Here is a 20,847-nt window from a genome sequence, read left to right as displayed (position 1 = left end):
ACACACACACACACACACACTCGCTCTCCCCTATACGCACACAGACACAAACAGTGAATTACAGGCAATGACGGATGTGAGTGACTGGAGGGGGGGGCAGGGACTGGCTGGGTGGGAGGAGGGGGGGACTGGGTGGGTGGGAGGAGGGGGGGACTGGGTGGGTGGGAGGAGGGGGGGACTGGGTGGGTGGGAGGGGGGTGACTGGGTGGGGGGGGTACTGAGTGGGAGGGGGGACTGGGGGGGGAGGGGGGACTTGGACTGGGTGGGTGGGAGGGGGGGACTGGGACTGGGTGGGAGGGGGTGACTGGGTGGGACTGGGTGGGTAGGGGGGGACTGGGTGGGTGGGGGGGGGGTACTGGGTGGGAGGGGGGACTGGGGGGGGAGGGGGGACTGGGACTGGGGGGGACTGGGACTGGGGGCGGGTGGGAGGGGGGACTGGGACTGGGTGGGAGGGGGTACTGGGTGGGAGGGATGGGGGACTGGGAGGGGGGACTGGGTGGGAGGGGGAGGGGGGATGGGGGACTGGGAGGGGGGACTGGGTGGGAGGGGGGACTGGGTGCGGGGGATGGGGGACTGGGAGGGGGGACTGGGACACTTGGGTGGGAGGCAGTGACTGGGTGGGTGTGTGGGAGACGGTGGGTGAGTGACTGGGTGGGTGGGAGACAGTGGGTGACAGTGACAGTGACTGGGTGGGTGACAGTGACTTTGACAGTGACTGGGTGGGTGACAGTGACTGGGTGGGTGGGTGACAGTGACTGGGTGGGTGACAGTGACTGGGTGGGTGACAGTGACTGGGTGGGTGACAGTGACTGGGTGGGTGACAGTGACAGTGACTGGGTGGGTGGGTGACAGTGACTGGGTGGGTGGGTGACAGTGGGTGGGTGACAGTGGGTGGGTGACAGTGGGTGGGTGACAGTGGGTGGGTGGGTGACAGTGGGTGGGTGGGTGACAGTGACTGGGTGGGTGACAGTGACTGGGTGGGTGACAGTGACTGGGTGACAGTGACTGGGTGGGTGACAGTGACTGGGTGGGTGGGTGACAGTGACTGGGTGGGTGGGTGACAGTGACTGGGTGGGTGGGTGACAGTGACTGGGTGGGTGGGTGACCGTGACTGGGTTACAGTGACTGGGTGGGTGACAGTGACTATGACAGTGACTTTGACAGTGACTGGGTGGGTTGGTGACAGTGACTGGGTGGGTGGGTGACAGTGACTGGGTGACAGTGACTGGGTGGGTGGGTGACAGTGACTGGGTGGGTGGGTGACAGTGACTGGGTGGGTGACAGTGACTGGGTGGGTGGGGTGACTTACCTTGAGGCCGGACGCTTTCCCCTGCTGCCCCCGATATCCCCTGCTGCCCGGGACGGGAGGTGGGCTTGGGGGCACGGGAGGTGGGCTTGGGGGCACGGGAGGTGAGCTCGGGAGGGGGTGCCACGGGAGGTGAGCTCGGGAGGGGGTGGCACGGGAGGTGGGCTCGGGCGGGGGTGGCACGGGAGGTGGGCTCGGGAGGGGGTGCCCCGGGAGGTGGGCTCGTGAGGGGGTGCCCCGGGAGGTGGGCTCGGGAGGGGGTGCCACGGGAGGTGAGCTCTGGAAGCGGGTCGCGGGAGGAAGCAGGCCGCAGAGGAGCTGGTACTTCCTCCTCCGTCCCATGTTGGGAGCGGGGGGGAGGAAGGGAGCGGTCCCTGCTTGCCCTGCGCATGTGCGCGGGACCGCGGGGGGAATCGCTGCTATTTTTTTTAACTCGAGCGGGGGGGGGGGGGGGGGGCTGGGAGGAGACACCGCGCGGCCAGCCTCGCTGCGACCCGGCAATTTTGGTGCCGTGGCCCGGTGCCGGGTCGCGACCCACCATTTGGGAAACGCTGCCATAGAACATTCAATGTTAAAGAATCATACAGCTGCACATCCAGGAATATAGTGTATATGATTCAGTGCAACAAATGTGACCAAGGTTGCTACATTGAGGATACCAGCCAAAAACTACAAGGAAGAATGAATATGCACAGACACTCTACACTCCATCACGAAGAAGGAAGATACTGCTCACCTGTGGGACATCACTTCTCACAACCAGATCATTCCATAAATGATTTAAAAATCAAAATCCTCAATGGAATGTTTAAAAGCACCCACGAACGGAAAACATTTGAACTCAGAATGATAAGACTCTTTGACACCAAAACCAAAGGACTTAATGCAGACATGGGTTTTCTCACACCCTATCAAAATTGTTTGTAATTATTCTGCTTGCCTCAATTCTTATCCACACTTTCTCTCCCCCCCAGCATCCCTTCCCCTCCCCACCTTTCTTTGACACTGTCCCCTGGCTTCAAACACTTTTAACACCTTGCCTTATCTACAGTAAATATCTGTTGTTTTTTTTTCCCCCCCTCTCTTTACACTGTTTTAGCCATTGAATCCTTTGTATATCAGTATTGCTTGACCTGAAGAAGAGAGGATAACTCTCGAAAGCTTGTCCTATGACATAAATTGTTAGTCCAATAAAAAAGATATCACCTAATACTGAAGAACTCATTTATTCTGCACTATCGCAACTGGACTAACACGGCTATTTTCTGCTATATTATATATATATATACAGTGTGTATATGTATATGTGTGTATATATATATATATATATATATATATATATATATATATACACATAAACATAAAAACAGTTGCAAAGCGTCGTAAGCACGTTGGATAAGCTGTTTTGGCGTTGTAAAAATGAACATAGGTATGCATTGCATAGCGTTGGATAAGCCATTTGTTGTAAAACGAAGCGTTGTAAAATGAGGACTGCCTATATATACACATACACAACGTTGCAAAGCGTCGTAAGAGCATATATATAATATTATATTATACTATATAATATTATATAATATATATTTTTATTATGTTATATTATATATATAATACAGTATATACACTATATAATTTATGTGTGTGCTGCATATCTTATTACCTGCGTAAAATATTTGGTGTATTTTAGTGTTAAAAATGCCTTCAGGAACGGAACCTTTCATTTAAACAGTGTTCCTATGGGAAAACGTATTTCGCTTTACAACGTTTCGCTATCCAACGCCATTTTGAATAACGCATTGTGTCGGATAACCGAGGACTGTCTGTAACCAACAGATGTCTCTGAGATACAGTAGGGCTCCGCTTTACGGCGTTCCGCTCATACAGCGCTTCCCATTGTATACCCATATTCATTAGGTTCGGCGCTTGTTCCTTTTTTTGGTGATTTTTGACATGACGCGCTCAGCAGCTGAGTATTCGGCTGTCACTAAGCAACAGTTTTAGTTGTCAGCGAAACAGTCGGTTTACAGCTCTGCATCTCTGTTTTCAAAAGTACAATACAGTACAGTAGGGCCCCGCTTTACGGCGATTTCCGCTTTACGGCGGAGGCCTGGAACAGAACCCGCTGTATGAGCGGGGCCCTGCTGTACTTCAATACTTTTTTTGCTTTAATATTTTATTTTTATTCTCACTACACCCTTCCCAGGGTTTGCACTCTTTCTGCACTCTTTCTGCACCCTTTCTTTGCTTTTCGAGCACTTTTTGTTTTGCATACATAGCTAGCAGATACATGCAAAATGCAGCACCACTAATCTCTTGCTAACATAGCACATTTATTTATATAAGGTCTGAGGGGGGGGGGAAGGAAGCCTTTCACAGTTTAATGGAGTAAATTGTATAGCAGACATTCTATCACGGATAGATAGGATGCTCTTTCCCGTCTCCACATCATTTGAATGGGAATCGCTAGTCGTCTAGTTGGCGCTATATCACGCATGTCCGTCTGTGACGAGGAAGCAACATCCTTGTCTGGCAATAATCATTCAGACGGGCCCAACGTGTGTGTGTGTGTGTGTGTGTGTGTGTGTGTGTGTGTGTGTGTGTGTGTGTGTGTGTGTATGTGTGTATCTGTATTTATATAGCGCCATCCGTTTAGGTTGTGTTGCGAATTCAACTTTGTTCACTGCTCTCCAGTTCCATTTCAGGCATAGCACAGAACAGTGTCGGCCTAGGATGCTCCCTTCCTTTCGTATGCAAATGCTTACAAGAGTCTGAACCTGCTTCAAACCCGCTCACATGCTGCATGCTGTAGTTGTTGTTGTTGGGCACATTGTATCATTTGGGAGGTTTTTTTGAATGGTGAAAGGATATAGAAGGTTCACTATTTATTTAGTTAATTCACTTGAGGTGGTGTGCTTTGAATGTCTTTTCCCCCAATCGGATGTGAACTGCAGAAAGGTAGCCTCCTTATGTTGACTGGGGTGTGCCCGGGAGGCGGTGGTCCCGTTGCCCAAAACAACTCATACTTACCTGGCAGGGGAGATACCATGATCATGAAGGTGGTTCACCCAGGGTGAGGCTCATCCATTGCACTTCGGGTGTGCTGACCCCTGCGATTTCCCCAAATGCGGGAAACTCGACTGCATAATTTATGGTAGTGGGGGACTGCGTTCGCGCTTTCCCCTGATTATTCTTGGTAAAAGATAGACTTGCTACCCGCATGTGCACAACCCCCATTCCTTTCACCTTCAAGTTGACTCCTCCTTTATCATGCACCCATTTCTAATAGCGTCTTACGCTGAATTTGCATTCAAAATTGCTATCTTCACCGCTGGCTTTTAGCAATCCCAGTGTAGGAAACCGACCACTTTTAAGCCTTCCGTCGTGGGGTGGGCTTTTGCTTTTCCCTGACTGGCCTCTTTTTTCCCTTGGTATGATTTCCAATGCGCAATGCATGGATAACCAATAGATGGCAATGCAAGATCACATGTACTGTATCTAGTATTCTGACTTTAAAAAAGCCCCAAAGTTCTTCAATAGTGTCTGAAAAGAATGTCACCCGAGACAAAGTACTACAGGAATGATTGCAACTTTTGGTCTCCAGGTCATTGGACTAAGTATCTTCGGGAAGCACTTGGCTTCTAGTTACACCACTGTATCTATGGCACTGGATTCTGAATGTTCCTTTCCACATGGATGCGAAAGAAGAAATTGAAAGTCGAGATGGTTAAAAGGATCGTTTGAAGCTAGCAGTATCTGTGGACAAATTAACTTCATGGCTGTGCTCTTAAGTTTCAACTGAGGTTACACTGTGAGCACTGGGGAGACATACTGCTAGGTTTGGATGCTCACTTCCTTTCATATGCAAATTGAGGAGAGTCTGTGCCCGTTGAAAAAAGGCTGACTGACTGTCTGTGCGACGTCACCACATGCAAATGTCTTTTCTGCAAGGCACCATGGGAGTTCTTGTACATGTATTGTGGGCATGGTTGAATGTGGGAGATATCATTAGTAGTGAAATAATATGAAAGGTCCCCTAATCAGCAGCTTAAGTGAGGAGGTGTGCTTTGAATGTCTCTTCCCCCAATCGGATGTGAACTGCGGAAAGGTAGCCTCCTTATGTTGACTGGGGTGTGCCCGGGAGGCGGTGGTCCCGTTGCCTAAGACAACTCATACTTACCTGGCAGGGGAGATACCATGATCATGAAGGTGGTTCACCCAGGGTGAGGCTCATCCATTGCACTTCGGGTGTGCTGACCCCTGCGATTTCCCCAAATGCGGGAAACTCGACTGCATAATTTATGGTAGTGGGGGACTGCGTTCGCGCTTTCCCCTGATTATTCTTGGTAAAAGATAGACTTGCTACCCGCATGTGCACAACCCCCATTCCTTTCACCTTCAAGTTGACTCCTCCTTTATCATGCACCCATTTCTAATAGCGTCTTACGCTGAATTTGCATTCAAAATTGCTATCTTCACCGCTGGCTTTTAGCAATCCCAGTGTAGGAAACCGACCACTTTTAAGCCTTCCGTCGTGGGGTGGGCTTTTGCTTTTCCCTGACTGGCCTCTTTTTTCCCTTGGTATGATTTCCAATGCGCAATGCATGGATAACCAATAGATGGCAATGCAAGATCACATGTACTGTATCTAGTATTCTGACTTTAAAAAAGCCCCAAAGTTCTTCAATAGTGTCTGAAAAGAATGTCACCCGAGACAAAGTACTACAGGAATGATTGCAACTTTTGGTCTCCAGGTCATTGGACTAAGTATCTTCGGGAAGCACTTGGCTTCTAGTTACACCACTGTATCTATGGCACTGGATTCTGAATGTTCCTTTCCACATGGATGCGAAAGAAGAAATTGAAAGTCGAGATGGTTAAAAGGATCGTTTGAAGCTAGCAGTATCTGTGGACAAATTAACTTCATGGCTGTGCTCTTAAGTTTCAACTGAGGTTACACTGTGAGCACTGGGGAGACATACTGCTAGGTTTGGATGCTCACTTCCTTTCATATGCAAATTGAGGAGAGTCTGTGCCCGTTGAAAAAAGGCTGACTGACTGTCTGTGCGACGTCACCACATGCAAATGTCTTTTCTGCAAGGCACCATGGGAGTTCTTGTACATGTATTGTGGGCATGGTTGAATGTGGGAGATATCATTAGTAGTGAAATAATATGAAAGGTCCCCTAATCAGCAGCTTAAGTGAGGAGGTGTGCTTTGAATGTCTCTTCCCCCAATCGGATGTGAACTGCGGAAAGGTAGCCTCCTTATGTTGACTGGGGTGTGCCCGGGAGGCGGTGGTCCCGTTGCCTAAGACAACTCATACTTACCTGGCAGGGGAGATACCATGATCATGAAGGTGGTTCACCCAGGGTGAGGCTCATCCATTGCACTTCGGGTGTGCTGACCCCTGCGATTTCCCCAAATGCGGGAAACTCGACTGCATAATTTATGGTAGTGGGGGATTGCGTTCGCGCTTTCCCCTGATTATTCTTGGTAAAAGATAGACTTGCTACCCGCATGTGCACAACCCCCATTCCTTTCACCTTCAAGTTGACTCCTCCTTTATCATGCACCCATTTCTAATAGCGTCTTACGCTGAATTTGCATTCAAAATTGCTATCTTCACCGCTGGCTTTTAGCAATCCCAGTGTAGGAAACCGACCACTTTTAAGCCTTCCGTCGTGGGGTGGGCTTTTGCTTTTCCCTGACTGGCCTCTTTTTTCCCTTGGTATGATTTCCAATGCGCAATGCATGGATAACCAATAGATGGCAATGCAAGATCACATGTACTGTATCTAGTATTCTGACTTTAAAAAAGCCCCAAAGTTCTTCAATAGTGTCTGAAAAGAATGTCACCCGAGACAAAGTACTACAGGAATGATTGCAACTTTTGGTCTCCAGGTCATTGGACTAAGTATCTTCGGGAAGCACTTGGCTTCTAGTTACACCACTGTATCTATGGCACTGGATTCTGAATGTTCCTTTCCACATGGATGCGAAAGAAGAAATTGAAAGTCGAGATGGTTAAAAGGATCGTTTGAAGCTAGCAGTATCTGTGGACAAATTAACTTCATGGCTGTGCTCTTAAGTTTCAACTGAGGTTACACTGTGAGCACTGGGGAGACATACTGCTAGGTTTGGATGCTCACTTCCTTTCATATGCAAATTGAGGAGAGTCTGTGCCCGTTGAAAAAAGGCTGACTGACTGTCTGTGCGACGTCACCACATGCAAATGTCTTTTCTGCAAGGCACCATGGGAGTTCTTGTACATGTATTGTGGGCATGGTTGAATGTGGGAGATATCATTAGTAGTGAAATAATATGAAAGGTCCCCTAATCAGCAGCTTAAGTGAGGAGGTGTGCTTTGAATGTCTCTTCCCCCAATCGGATGTGAACTGCGGAAAGGTAGCCTCCTTATGTTGACTGGGGTGTGCCCGGGAGGCGGTGGTCCCGTTGCCTAAGACAACTCATACTTACCTGGCAGGGGAGATACCATGATCATGAAGGTGGTTCACCCAGGGTGAGGCTCATCCATTGCACTTCGGGTGTGCTGACCCCTGCGATTTCCCCAAATGCGGGAAACTCGACTGCATAATTTATGGTAGTGGGGGACTGCGTTCGCGCTTTCCCCTGATTATTCTTGGTAAAAGATAGACTTGCTACCCGCATGTGCACAACCCCCATTCCTTTCACCTTCAAGTTGACTCCTCCTTTATCATGCACCCATTTCTAATAGCGTCTTACGCTGAATTTGCATTCAAAATTGCTATCTTCACCGCTGGCTTTTAGCAATCCCAGTGTAGGAAACCGACCACTTTTAAGCCTTCCGTCGTGGGGTGGGCTTTTGCTTTTCCCTGACTGGCCTCTTTTTTCCCTTGGTATGATTTCCAATGCGCAATGCATGGATAACCAATAGATGGCAATGCAAGATCACATGTACTGTATCTAGTATTCTGACTTTAAAAAAGCCCCAAAGTTCTTCAATAGTGTCTGAAAAGAATGTCACCCGAGACAAAGTACTACAGGAATGATTGCAACTTTTGGTCTCCAGGTCATTGGACTAAGTATCTTCGGGAAGCACTTGGCTTCTAGTTACACCACTGTATCTATGGCACTGGATTCTGAATGTTCCTTTCCACATGGATGCGAAAGAAGAAATTGAAAGTCGAGATGGTTAAAAGGATCGTTTGAAGCTAGCAGTATCTGTGGACAAATTAACTTCATGGCTGTGCTCTTAAGTTTCAACTGAGGTTACACTGTGAGCACTGGGGAGACATACTGCTAGGTTTGGATGCTCACTTCCTTTCATATGCAAATTGAGGAGAGTCTGTGCCCGTTGAAAAAAGGCTGACTGACTGTCTGTGCGACGTCACCACATGCAAATGTCTTTTCTGCAAGGCACCATGGGAGTTCTTGTACATGTATTGTGGGCATGGTTGAATGTGGGAGATATCATTAGTAGTGAAATAATATGAAAGGTCCCCTAATCAGCAGCTTAAGTGAGGAGGTGTGCTTTGAATGTCTCTTCCCCCAATCGGATGTGAACTGCGGAAAGGTAGCCTCCTTATGTTGACTGGGGTGTGCCCGGGAGGCGGTGGTCCCGTTGTCTAAAACAACTCATACTTACCTGGCAGGGGAGATACCATGATCATGAAGGTGGTTCACCCAGGGTGAGGCTCATCCATTGCACTTCGGGTGTGCTGACCCCTGCGATTTCCCCAAATGCGGGAAACTCGACTGCATAATTTATGGTAGTGGGGGACTGCGTTCGCGCTTTCCCCTGATTATTCTTGGTAAAAGATAGACTTGCTACCCGCATGTGCACAACCCCCATTCCTTTCACCTTCAAGTTGACTCCTCCTTTATCATGCACCCATTTCTAATAGCGTCTTACGCTGAATTTGCATTCAAAATTGCTATCTTCACCGCTGGCTTTTAGCAATCCCAGTGTAGGAAACCGACCACTTTTAAGCCTTCCGTCGTGGGGTGGGCTTTTGCTTTTCCCTGACTGGCCTCTTTTTTCCCTTGGTATGATTTCCAATGCGCAATGCATGGATAACCAATAGATGGCAATGCAAGATCACATGTACTGTATCTAGTATTCTGACTTTAAAAAAGCCCCAAAGTTCTTCAATAGTGTCTGAAAAGAATGTCACCCGAGACAAAGTACTACAGGAATGATTGCAACTTTTGGTCTCCAGGTCATTGGACTAAGTATCTTCGGGAAGCACTTGGCTTCTAGTTACACCACTGTATCTATGGCACTGGATTCTGAATGTTCCTTTCCACATGGATGCGAAAGAAGAAATTGAAAGTCGAGATGGTTAAAAGGATCGTTTGAAGCTAGCAGTATCTGTGGACAAATTAACTTCATGGCTGTGCTCTTAAGTTTCAACTGAGGTTACACTGTGAGCACTGGGGAGACATACTGCTAGGTTTGGATGCTCACTTCCTTTCATATGCAAATTGAGGAGAGTCTGTGCCCGTTGAAAAAAGGCTGACTGACTGTCTGTGCGACGTCACCACATGCAAATGTCTTTTCTGCAAGGCACCATGGGAGTTCTTGTACATGTATTGTGGGCATGGTTGAATGTGGGAGATATCATTAGTAGTGAAATAATATGAAAGGTCCCCTAATCAGCAGCTTAAGTGAGGAGGTGTGCTTTGAATGTCTCTTCCCCCAATCGGATGTGAACTGCGGAAAGGTAGCCTCCTTATGTTGACTGGGGTGTGCCCGGGAGGCGGTGGTCCCGTTGCCTAAAACAACTCATACTTACCTGGCAGGGGAGATACCATGATCATGAAGGTGGTTCACCCAGGGTGAGGCTCATCCATTGCACTTCGGGTGTGCTGACCCCTGCGATTTCCCCAAATGCGGGAAACTCGACTGCATAATTTATGGTAGTGGGGGACTGCGTTCGCGCTTTCCCCTGATTATTCTTGGTAAAAGATAGACTTGCTACCCGCATGTGCACAACCCCCATTCCTTTCACCTTCAAGTTGACTCCTCCTTTATCATGCACCCATTTCTAATAGCGTCTTACGCTGAATTTGCATTCAAAATTGCTATCTTCACCGCTGGCTTTTAGCAATCCCAGTGTAGGAAACCGACCACTTTTAAGCCTTCCGTCGTGGGGTGGGCTTTTGCTTTTCCCTGACTGGCCTCTTTTTTCCCTTGGTATGATTTCCAATGCGCAATGCATGGATAACCAATAGATGGCAATGCAAGATCACATGTACTGTATCTAGTATTCTGACTTTAAAAAAGCCCCAAAGTTCTTCAATAGTGTCTGAAAAGAATGTCACCCGAGACAAAGTACTACAGGAATGATTGCAACTTTTGGTCTCCAGGTCATTGGACTAAGTATCTTCGGGAAGCACTTGGCTTCTAGTTACACCACTGTATCTATGGCACTGGATTCTGAATGTTCCTTTCCACATGGATGCGAAAGAAGAAATTGAAAGTCGAGATGGTTAAAAGGATCGTTTGAAGCTAGCAGTATCTGTGGACAAATTAACTTCATGGCTGTGCTCTTAAGTTTCAACTGAGGTTACACTGTGAGCACTGGGGAGACATACTGCTAGGTTTGGATGCTCACTTCCTTTCATATGCAAATTGAGGAGAGTCTGTGCCCGTTGAAAAAAGGCTGACTGACTGTCTGTGCGACGTCACCACATGCAAATGTCTTTTCTGCAAGGCACCATGGGAGTTCTTGTACATGTTTTGTGGGCATGGTTGAATGTGGGAGATATCATTAGTAGTGAAATAATATGAAAGGTCCCCTAATCAGCAGCTTAAGTGAGGAGGTGTGCTTTGAATGTCTCTTCCCCCAATCGGATGTGAACTGCGGAAAGGTAGCCTCCTTATGTTGACTGGGGTGTGCCCGGGAGGCGGTGGTCCCGTTGCCTAAGACAACTCATACTTACCTGGCAGGGGAGATACCATGATCATGAAGGTGGTTCACCCAGGGTGAGGCTCATCCATTGCACTTCGGGTGTGCTGACCCCTGCGATTTCCCCAAATGCGGGAAACTCGACTGCATAATTTATGGTAGTGGGGGACTGCGTTCGCGCTTTCCCCTGATTATTCTTGGTAAAAGATAGACTTGCTACCCGCATGTGCACAACCCCCATTCCTTTCACCTTCAAGTTGACTCCTCCTTTATCATGCACCCATTTCTAATAGCGTCTTACGCTGAATTTGCATTCAAAATTGCTATCTTCACCGCTGGCTTTTAGCAATCCCAGTGTAGGAAACCGACCACTTTTAAGCCTTCCGTCGTGGGGTGGGCTTTTGCTTTTCCCTGACTGGCCTCTTTTTTCCCTTGGTATGATTTCCAATGCGCAATGCATGGATAACCAATAGATGGCAATGCAAGATCACATGTACTGTATCTAGTATTCTGACTTTAAAAAAGCCCCAAAGTTCTTCAATAGTGTCTGAAAAGAATGTCACCCGAGACAAAGTACTACAGGAATGATTGCAACTTTTGGTCTCCAGGTCATTGGACTAAGTATCTTCGGGAAGCACTTGGCTTCTAGTTACACCACTGTATCTATGGCACTGGATTCTGAATGTTCCTTTCCACATGGATGCGAAAGAAGAAATTGAAAGTCGAGATGGTTAAAAGGATCGTTTGAAGCTAGCAGTATCTGTGGACAAATTAACTTCATGGCTGTGCTCTTAAGTTTCAACTGAGGTTACACTGTGAGCACTGGGGAGACATACTGCTAGGTTTGGATGCTCACTTCCTTTCATATGCAAATTGAGGAGAGTCTGTGCCCGTTGAAAAAAGGCTGACTGACTGTCTGTGCGACGTCACCACATGCAAATGTCTTTTCTGCAAGGCACCATGGGAGTTCTTGTACATGTATTGTGGGCATGGTTGAATGTGGGAGATATCATTAGTAGTGAAATAATATGAAAGGTCCCCTAATCAGCAGCTTAAGTGAGGAGGTGTGCTTTGAATGTCTCTTCCCCCAATCGGATGTGAACTGCGGAAAGGTAGCCTCCTTATGTTGACTGGGGTGTGCCCGGGAGGCGGTGGTCCCGTTGCCTAAAACAACTCATACTTACCTGGCAGGGGAGATACCATGATCATGAAGGTGGTTCACCCAGGGTGAGGCTCATCCATTGCACTTCGGGTGTGCTGACCCCTGCGATTTCCCCAAATGCGGGAAACTCGACTGCATAATTTATGGTAGTGGGGGACTGCGTTCGCGCTTTCCCCTGATTATTCTTGGTAAAAGATAGACTTGCTACCCGCATGTGCACAACCCCCATTCCTTTCACCTTCAAGTTGACTCCTCCTTTATCATGCACCCATTTCTAATAGCGTCTTACGCTGAATTTGCATTCAAAATTGCTATCTTCACCGCTGGCTTTTAGCAATCCCAGTGTAGGAAACCGACCACTTTTAAGCCTTCCGTCGTGGGGTGGGCTTTTGCTTTTCCCTGACTGGCCTCTTTTTTCCCTTGGTATGATTTCCAATGCGCAATGCATGGATAACCAATAGATGGCAATGCAAGATCACATGTACTGTATCTAGTATTCTGACTTTAAAAAAGCCCCAAAGTTCTTCAATAGTGTCTGAAAAGAATGTCACCCGAGACAAAGTACTACAGGAATGATTGCAACTTTTGGTCTCCAGGTCATTGGACTAAGTATCTTCGGGAAGCACTTGGCTTCTAGTTACACCACTGTATCTATGGCACTGGATTCTGAATGTTCCTTTCCACATGGATGCGAAAGAAGAAATTGAAAGTCGAGATGGTTAAAAGGATCGTTTGAAGCTAGCAGTATCTGTGGACAAATTAACTTCATGGCTGTGCTCTTAAGTTTCAACTGAGGTTACACTGTGAGCACTGGGGAGACATACTGCTAGGTTTGGATGCTCACTTCCTTTCATATGCAAATTGAGGAGAGTCTGTGCCCGTTGAAAAAAGGCTGACTGACTGTCTGTGCGACGTCACCACATGCAAATGTCTTTTCTGCAAGGCACCATGGGAGTTCTTGTACATGTATTGTGGGCATGGTTGAATGTGGGAGATATCATTAGTAGTGAAATAATATGAAAGGTCCCCTAATCAGCAGCTTAAGTGAGGAGGTGTGCTTTGAATGTCTCTTCCCCCAATCGGATGTGAACTGCGGAAAGGTAGCCTCCTTATGTTGACTGGGGTGTGCCCGGGAGGCGGTGGTCCCGTTGCCTAAAACAACTCATACTTACCTGGCAGGGGAGATACCATGATCATGAAGGTGGTTCACCCAGGGTGAGGCTCATCCATTGCACTTCGGGTGTGCTGACCCCTGCGATTTCCCCAAATGCGGGAAACTCGACTGCATAATTTATGGTAGTGGGGGACTGCGTTCGCGCTTTCCCCTGATTATTCTTGGTAAAAGATAGACTTGCTACCCGCATGTGCACAACCCCCATTCCTTTCACCTTCAAGTTGACTCCTCCTTTATCATGCACCCATTTCTAATAGCGTCTTACGCTGAATTTGCATTCAAAATTGCTATCTTCACCGCTGGCTTTTAGCAATCCCAGTGTAGGAAACCGACCACTTTTAAGCCTTCCGTCGTGGGGTGGGCTTTTGCTTTTCCCTGACTGGCCTCTTTTTTCCCTTGGTATGATTTCCAATGCGCAATGCATGGATAACCAATAGATGGCAATGCAAGATCACATGTACTGTATCTAGTATTCTGACTTTAAAAAAGCCCCAAAGTTCTTCAATAGTGTCTGAAAAGAATGTCACCCGAGACAAAGTACTACAGGAATGATTGCAACTTTTGGTCTCCAGGTCATTGGACTAAGTATCTTCGGGAAGCACTTGGCTTCTAGTTACACCACTGTATCTATGGCACTGGATTCTGAATGTTCCTTTCCACATGGATGCGAAAGAAGAAATTGAAAGTCGAGATGGTTAAAAGGATCGTTTGAAGCTAGCAGTATCTGTGGACAAATTAACTTCATGGCTGTGCTCTTAAGTTTCAACTGAGGTTACACTGTGAGCACTGGGGAGACATACTGCTAGGTTTGGATGCTCACTTCCTTTCATATGCAAATTGAGGAGAGTCTGTGCCCGTTGAAAAAAGGCTGACTGACTGTCTGTGCGACGTCACCACATGCAAATGTCTTTTCTGCAAGGCACCATGGGAGTTCTTGTACATGTATTGTGGGCATGGTTGAATGTGGGAGATATCATTAGTAGTGAAATAATATGAAAGGTCCCCTAATCAGCAGCTTAAGTGAGGAGGTGTGCTTTGAATGTCTCTTCCCCCAATCGGATGTGAACTGCGGAAAGGTAGCCTCCTTATGTTGACTGGGGTGTGCCCGGGAGGCGGTGGTCCCGTTGCCCAAAACAACTCATACTTACCTGGCAGGGGAGATACCATGATCATGAAGGTGGTTCACCCAGGGTGAGGCTCATCCATTGCACTTCGGGTGTGCTGACCCCTGCGATTTCCCCAAATGCGGGAAACTCGACTGCATAATTTATGGTAGTGGGGGACTGCGTTCGCGCTTTCCCCTGATTATTCTTGGTAAAAGATAGACTTGCTACCCGCATGTGCACAACCCCCATTCCTTTCACCTTCAAGTTGACTCCTCCTTTATCATGCACCCATTTCTAATAGCGTCTTACGCTGAATTTGCATTCAAAATTGCTATCTTCACCGCTGGCTTTTAGCAATCCCAGTGTAGGAAACCGACCACTTTTAAGCCTTCCGTCGTGGGGTGGGCTTTTGCTTTTCCCTGACTGGCCTCTTTTTTCCCTTGGTATGATTTCCAATGCGCAATGCATGGATAACCAATAGATGGCAATGCAAGATCACATGTACTGTATCTAGTATTCTGACTTTAAAAAAGCCCCAAAGTTCTTCAATAGTGTCTGAAAAGAATGTCACCCGAGACAAAGTACTACAGGAATGATTGCAACTTTTGGTCTCCAGGTCATTGGACTAAGTATCTTCGGGAAGCACTTGGCTTCTAGTTACACCACTGTATCTATGGCACTGGATTCTGAATGTTCCTTTCCACATGGATGCGAAAGAAGAAATTGAAAGTCGAGATGGTTAAAAGGATCGTTTGAAGCTAGCAGTATCTGTGGACAAATTAACTTCATGGCTGTGCTCTTAAGTTTCAACTGAGGTTACACTGTGAGCACTGGGGAGACATACTGCTAGGTTTGGATGCTCACTTCCTTTCATATGCAAATTGAGGAGAGTCTGTGCCCGTTGAAAAAAGGCTGACTGACTGTCTGTGCGACGTCACCACATGCAAATGTCTTTTCTGCAAGGCACCATGGGAGTTCTTGTACATGTATTGTGGGCATGGTTGAATGTGGGAGATATCATTAGTAGTGAAATAATATGAAAGGTCCCCTAATCAGCAGCTTAAGTGAGGAGGTGTGCTTTGAATGTCTCTTCCCCCAATCGGATGTGAACTGCGGAAAGGTAGCCTCCTTATGTTGACTGGGGTGTGCCCGGGAGGCGGTGGTCCCGTTGCCTAAGACAACTCATACTTACCTGGCAGGGGAGATACCATGATCATGAAGGTGGTTCACCCAGGGTGAGGCTCATCCATTGCACTTCGGGTGTGCTGACCCCTGCGATTTCCCCAAATGCGGGAAACTCGACTGCATAATTTATGGTAGTGGGGGACTGCGTTCGCGCTTTCCCCTGATTATTCTTGGTAAAAGATAGACTTGCTACCCGCATGTGCACAACCCCCATTCCTTTCACCTTCAAGTTGACTCCTCCTTTATCATGCACCCATTTCTAATAGCGTCTTACGCTGAATTTGCATTCAAAATTGCTATCTTCACCGCTGGCTTTTAGCAATCCCAGTGTAGGAAACCGACCACTTTTAAGCCTTCCGTCGTGGGGTGGGCTTTTGCTTTTCCCTGACTGGCCTCTTTTTTCCCTTGGTATGATTTCCAATGCGCAATGCATGGATAACCAATAGATGGCAATGCAAGATCACATGTACTGTATCTAGTATTCTGACTTTAAAAAAGCCCCAAAGTTCTTCAATAGTGTCTGAAAAGAATGTCACCCGAGACAAAGTACTACAGGAATGATTGCAACTTTTGGTCTCCAGGTCATTGGACTAAGTATCTTCGGGAAGCACTTGGCTTCTAGTTACACCACTGTATCTATGGCACTGGATTCTGAATGTTCCTTTCCACATGGATGCGAAAGAAGAAATTGAAAGTCGAGATGGTTAAAAGGATCGTTTGAAGCTAGCAGTATCTGTGGACAAATTAACTTCATGGCTGTGCTCTTAAGTTTCAACTGAGGTTACACTGTGAGCACTGGGGAGACATACTGCTAGGTTTGGATGCTCACTTCCTTTCATATGCAAATTGAGGAGAGTCTGTGCCCGTTGAAAAAAGGCTGACTGACTGTCTGTGCGACGTCACCACATGCAAATGTCTTTTCTGCAAGGCACCATGGGAGTTCTTGTACATGTATTGTGGGCATGGTTGAATGTGGGAGATATCATTAGTAGTGAAATAATATGAAAGGTCCCCTAATCAGCAGCTTAAGTGAGGAGGTGTGCTTTGAATGTCTCTTCCCCCAATCGGATGTGAACTGCGGAAAGGTAGCCTCCTTATGTTGACTGGGGTGTGCCCGGGAGGCGGTGGTCCCGTTGCCTAAGACAACTCATACTTACCTGGCAGGGGAGATACCATGATCATGAAGGTGGTTCACCCAGGGTGAGGCTCATCCATTGCACTTCGGGTGTGCTGACCCCTGCGATTTCCCCAAATGCGGGAAACTCGACTGCATAATTTATGGTAGTGGGGGATTGCGTTCGCGCTTTCCCCTGATTATTCTTGGTAAAAGATAGACTTGCTACCCGCATGTGCACAACCCCCATTCCTTTCACCTTCAAGTTGACTCCTCCTTTATCATGCACCCATTTCTAATAGCGTCTTACGCTGAATTTGCATTCAAAATTGCTATCTTCACCGCTGGCTTTTAGCAATCCCAGTGTAGGAAACCGACCACTTTTAAGCCTTCCGTCGTGGGGTGGGCTTTTGCTTTTCCCTGACTGGCCTCTTTTTTCCCTTGGTATGATTTCCAATGCGCAATGCATGGATAACCAATAGATGGCAATGCAAGATCACATGTACTGTATCTAGTATTCTGACTTTAAAAAAGCCCCAAAGTTCTTCAATAGTGTCTGAAAAGAATGTCACCCGAGACAAAGTACTACAGGAATGATTGCAACTTTTGGTCTCCAGGTCATTGGACTAAGTATCTTCGGGAAGCACTTGGCTTCTAGTTACACCACTGTATCTATGGCACTGGATTCTGAATGTTCCTTTCCACATGGATGCGAAAGAAGAAATTGAAAGTCGAGATGGTTAAAAGGATCGTTTGAAGCTAGCAGTATCTGTGGACAAATTAACTTCATGGCTGTGCTCTTAAGTTTCAACTGAGGTTACACTGTGAGCACTGGGGAGACATACTGCTAGGTTTGGATGCTCACTTCCTTTCATATGCAAATTGAGGAGAGTCTGTGCCCGTTGAAAAAAGGCTGACTGACTGTCTGTGCGACGTCACCACATGCAAATGTCTTTTCTGCAAGGCACCATGGGAGTTCTTGTACATGTATTGTGGGCATGGTTGAATGTGGGAGATATCATTAGTAGTGAAATAATATGAAAGGTCCCCTAATCAGCAGCTTAAGTGAGGAGGTGTGCTTTGAATGTCTCTTCCCCCAATCGGATGTGAACTGCGGAAAGGTAGCCTCCTTATGTTGACTGGGGTGTGCCCGGGAGGCGGTGGTCCCGTTGTCTAAAACAACTCATACTTACCTGGCAGGGGAGATACCATGATCATGAAGGTGGTTCACCCAGGGTGAGGCTCATCCATTGCACTTCGGGTGTGCTGACCCCTGCGATTTCCCCAAATGCGGGAAACTCGACTGCATAATTTATGGTAGTGGGGGACTGCGTTCGCGCTTTCCCCTGATTATTCTTGGTAAAAGATAGACTTGCTACCCGCATGTGCACAACCCCCATTCCTTTCACCTTCAAGTTGACTCCTCCTTTATCATGCACCCATTTCTAATAGCGTCTTACGCTGAATTTGCATTCAAAATTGCTATCTTCACCGCTGGCTTTTAGCAATCCCAGTGTAGGAAACCGACCACTTTTAAGCCTTCCGTCGTGGGGTGGGCTTTTGCTTTTCCCTGACTGGCCTCTTTTTTCCCTTGGTATGATTTCCAATGCGCAATGCATGGATAACCAATAGATGGCAATGCAAGATCACATGTACTGTATCTAGTATTCTGACTTTAAAAAAGCCCCAAAGTTCTTCAATAGTGTCTGAAAAGAATGTCACCCGAGACAAAGTACTACAGGAATGATTGCAACTTTTGGTCTCCAGGTCATTGGACTAAGTATCTTCGGGAAGCACTTGGCTTCTAGTTACACCACTGTATCTATGGCACTGGATTCTGAATGTTCCTTTCCACATGGATGCGAAAGAAGAAATTGAAAGTCGAGATGGTTAAAAGGATCGTTTGAAGCTAGCAGTATCTGTGGACAAATTAACTTCATGGCTGTGCTCTTAAGTTTCAACTGAGGTTACACTGTGAGCACTGGGGAGACATACTGCTAGGTTTGGATGCTCACTTCCTTTCATATGCAAATTGAGGAGAGTCTGTGCCCGTTGAAAAAAGGCTGACTGACTGTCTGTGCGACGTCACCACATGCAAATGTCTTTTCTGCAAGGCACCATGGGAGTTCTTGTACATGTATTGTGGGCATGGTTGAATGTGGGAGATATCATTAGTAGTGAAATAATATGAAAGGTCCCCTAATCAGCAGCTTAAGTGAGGAGGTGTGCTTTGAATGTCTCTTCCCCCAATCGGATGTGAACTGCGGAAAGGTAGCCTCCTTATGTTGACTGGGGTGTGCCCGGGAGGCGGTGGTCCCGTTGCCTAAAACAACTCATACTTACCTGGCAGGGGAGATACCATGATCATGAAGGTGGTTCACCCAGGGTGAGGCTCATCCATTGCACTTCGGGTGTGCTGACCCCTGCGATTTCCCCAAATGCGGGAAACTCGACTGCATAATTTATGGTAGTGGGGGACTGCGTTCGCGCTTTCCCCTGATTATTCTTGGTAAAAGATAGACTTGCTACCCGCATGTGCACAACCCCCATTCCTTTCACCTTCAAGTTGACTCCTCCTTTATCATGCACCCATTTCTAATAGCGTCTTACGCTGAATTTGCATTCAAAATTGCTATCTTCACCGCTGGCTTTTAGCAATCCCAGTGTAGGAAACCGACCACTTTTAAGCCTTCCGTCGTGGGGTGGGCTTTTGCTTTTCCCTGACTGGCCTCTTTTTTCCCTTGGTATGATTTCCAATGCGCAATGCATGGATAACCAATAGATGGCAATGCAAGATCACATGTACTGTATCTAGTATTCTGACTTTAAAAAAGCCCCAAAGTTCTTCAATAGTGTCTGAAAAGAATGTCACCCGAGACAAAGTACTACAGGAATGATTGCAACTTTTGGTCTCCAGGTCATTGGACTAAGTATCTTCGGGAAGCACTTGGCTTCTAGTTACACCACTGTATCTATGGCACTGGATTCTGAATGTTCCTTTCCACATGGATGCGAAAGAAGAAATTGAAAGTCGAGATGGTTAAAAGGATCGTTTGAAGCTAGCAGTATCTGTGGACAAATTAACTTCATGGCTGTGCTCTTAAGTTTCAACTGAGGTTACACTGTGAGCACTGGGGAGACATACTGCTAGGTTTGGATGCTCACTTCCTTTCATATGCAAATTGAGGAGAGTCTGTGCCCGTTGAAAAAAGGCTGACTGACTGTCTGTGCGACGTCACCACATGCAAATGTCTTTTCTGCAAGGCACCATGGGAGTTCTTGTACATGTTTTGTGGGCATGGTTGAATGTGGGAGATATCATTAGTAGTGAAATAATATGAAAGGTCCCCTAATCAGCAGCTTAAGTGAGGAGGTGTGCTTTGAATGTCTCTTCCCCCAATCGGATGTGAACTGCGGAAAGGTAGCCTCCTTATGTTGACTGGGGTGTGCCCGGGAGGCGGTGGTCCCGTTGCCTAAGACAACTCATACTTACCTGGCAGGGGAGATACCATGATCATGAAGGTGGTTCACCCAGGGTGAGGCTCATCCATTGCACTTCGGGTGTGCTGACCCCTGCGATTTCCCCAAATGCGGGAAACTCGACTGCATAATTTATGGTAGTGGGGGACTGCGTTCGCGCTTTCCCCTGATTATTCTTGGTAAAAGATAGACTTGCTACCCGCATGTGCACAACCCCCATTCCTTTCACCTTCAAGTTGACTCCTCCTTTATCATGCACCCATTTCTAATAGCGTCTTACGCTGAATTTGCATTCAAAATTGCTATCTTCACCGCTGGCTTTTAGCAATCCCAGTGTAGGAAACCGACCACTTTTAAGCCTTCCGTCGTGGGGTGGGCTTTTGCTTTTCCCTGACTGGCCTCTTTTTTCCCTTGGTATGATTTCCAA

The 20,847-nt window shown here is 47.2% G+C and overlaps 1 protein-coding gene and 15 non-coding genes across 16 annotated transcripts in view; all 16 read left to right on the top strand.

Moving 5' to 3' along the window:
• The window catches only part of DHX29 (DExH-box helicase 29), a 198,664-nt gene that overhangs the window by 57,131 nt on the left and 120,686 nt on the right, over positions 1-20,847 (top strand). The window lies entirely within an intron of this gene.
• LOC142472601 (U1 spliceosomal RNA) lies at positions 4,326-4,489 on the top strand. The gene has a single exon (XR_012789776.1). It is a non-coding gene; the product is annotated as a U1 spliceosomal RNA (small nuclear RNA).
• LOC142472594 (U1 spliceosomal RNA) lies at positions 5,476-5,639 on the top strand. The gene has a single exon (XR_012789775.1). It is a non-coding gene; the product is annotated as a U1 spliceosomal RNA (small nuclear RNA).
• Positions 6,626-6,789, top strand: LOC142473120 (U1 spliceosomal RNA). The gene has a single exon (XR_012789988.1). It is a non-coding gene; the product is annotated as a U1 spliceosomal RNA (small nuclear RNA).
• On the top strand, positions 7,776-7,939 carry LOC142472592 (U1 spliceosomal RNA). Its single transcript, XR_012789773.1, has one exon. It is a non-coding gene; the product is annotated as a U1 spliceosomal RNA (small nuclear RNA).
• On the top strand, positions 8,926-9,089 carry LOC142472586 (U1 spliceosomal RNA). The gene has a single exon (XR_012789767.1). It is a non-coding gene; the product is annotated as a U1 spliceosomal RNA (small nuclear RNA).
• LOC142472580 (U1 spliceosomal RNA) lies at positions 10,076-10,239 on the top strand. The gene has a single exon (XR_012789766.1). It is a non-coding gene; the product is annotated as a U1 spliceosomal RNA (small nuclear RNA).
• LOC142472568 (U1 spliceosomal RNA) lies at positions 11,226-11,389 on the top strand. Its single transcript, XR_012789764.1, has one exon. It is a non-coding gene; the product is annotated as a U1 spliceosomal RNA (small nuclear RNA).
• On the top strand, positions 12,376-12,539 carry LOC142472564 (U1 spliceosomal RNA). The gene has a single exon (XR_012789763.1). It is a non-coding gene; the product is annotated as a U1 spliceosomal RNA (small nuclear RNA).
• LOC142472560 (U1 spliceosomal RNA) lies at positions 13,526-13,689 on the top strand. Its single transcript, XR_012789762.1, has one exon. It is a non-coding gene; the product is annotated as a U1 spliceosomal RNA (small nuclear RNA).
• On the top strand, positions 14,676-14,839 carry LOC142472555 (U1 spliceosomal RNA). Its single transcript, XR_012789759.1, has one exon. It is a non-coding gene; the product is annotated as a U1 spliceosomal RNA (small nuclear RNA).
• LOC142472550 (U1 spliceosomal RNA) lies at positions 15,826-15,989 on the top strand. The gene has a single exon (XR_012789758.1). It is a non-coding gene; the product is annotated as a U1 spliceosomal RNA (small nuclear RNA).
• On the top strand, positions 16,976-17,139 carry LOC142473114 (U1 spliceosomal RNA). Its single transcript, XR_012789987.1, has one exon. It is a non-coding gene; the product is annotated as a U1 spliceosomal RNA (small nuclear RNA).
• Positions 18,126-18,289, top strand: LOC142472543 (U1 spliceosomal RNA). Its single transcript, XR_012789757.1, has one exon. It is a non-coding gene; the product is annotated as a U1 spliceosomal RNA (small nuclear RNA).
• LOC142472537 (U1 spliceosomal RNA) lies at positions 19,276-19,439 on the top strand. Its single transcript, XR_012789756.1, has one exon. It is a non-coding gene; the product is annotated as a U1 spliceosomal RNA (small nuclear RNA).
• Positions 20,426-20,589, top strand: LOC142472532 (U1 spliceosomal RNA). Its single transcript, XR_012789754.1, has one exon. It is a non-coding gene; the product is annotated as a U1 spliceosomal RNA (small nuclear RNA).

The sequence above is a fragment of the Ascaphus truei genome, chromosome 1 (assembly GCF_040206685.1).
Source record: "Ascaphus truei isolate aAscTru1 chromosome 1, aAscTru1.hap1, whole genome shotgun sequence".
NCBI lineage: Eukaryota > Metazoa > Chordata > Amphibia > Anura > Ascaphidae > Ascaphus > Ascaphus truei.
This window is presented reverse-complemented; position numbering and strand designations above follow the sequence as displayed.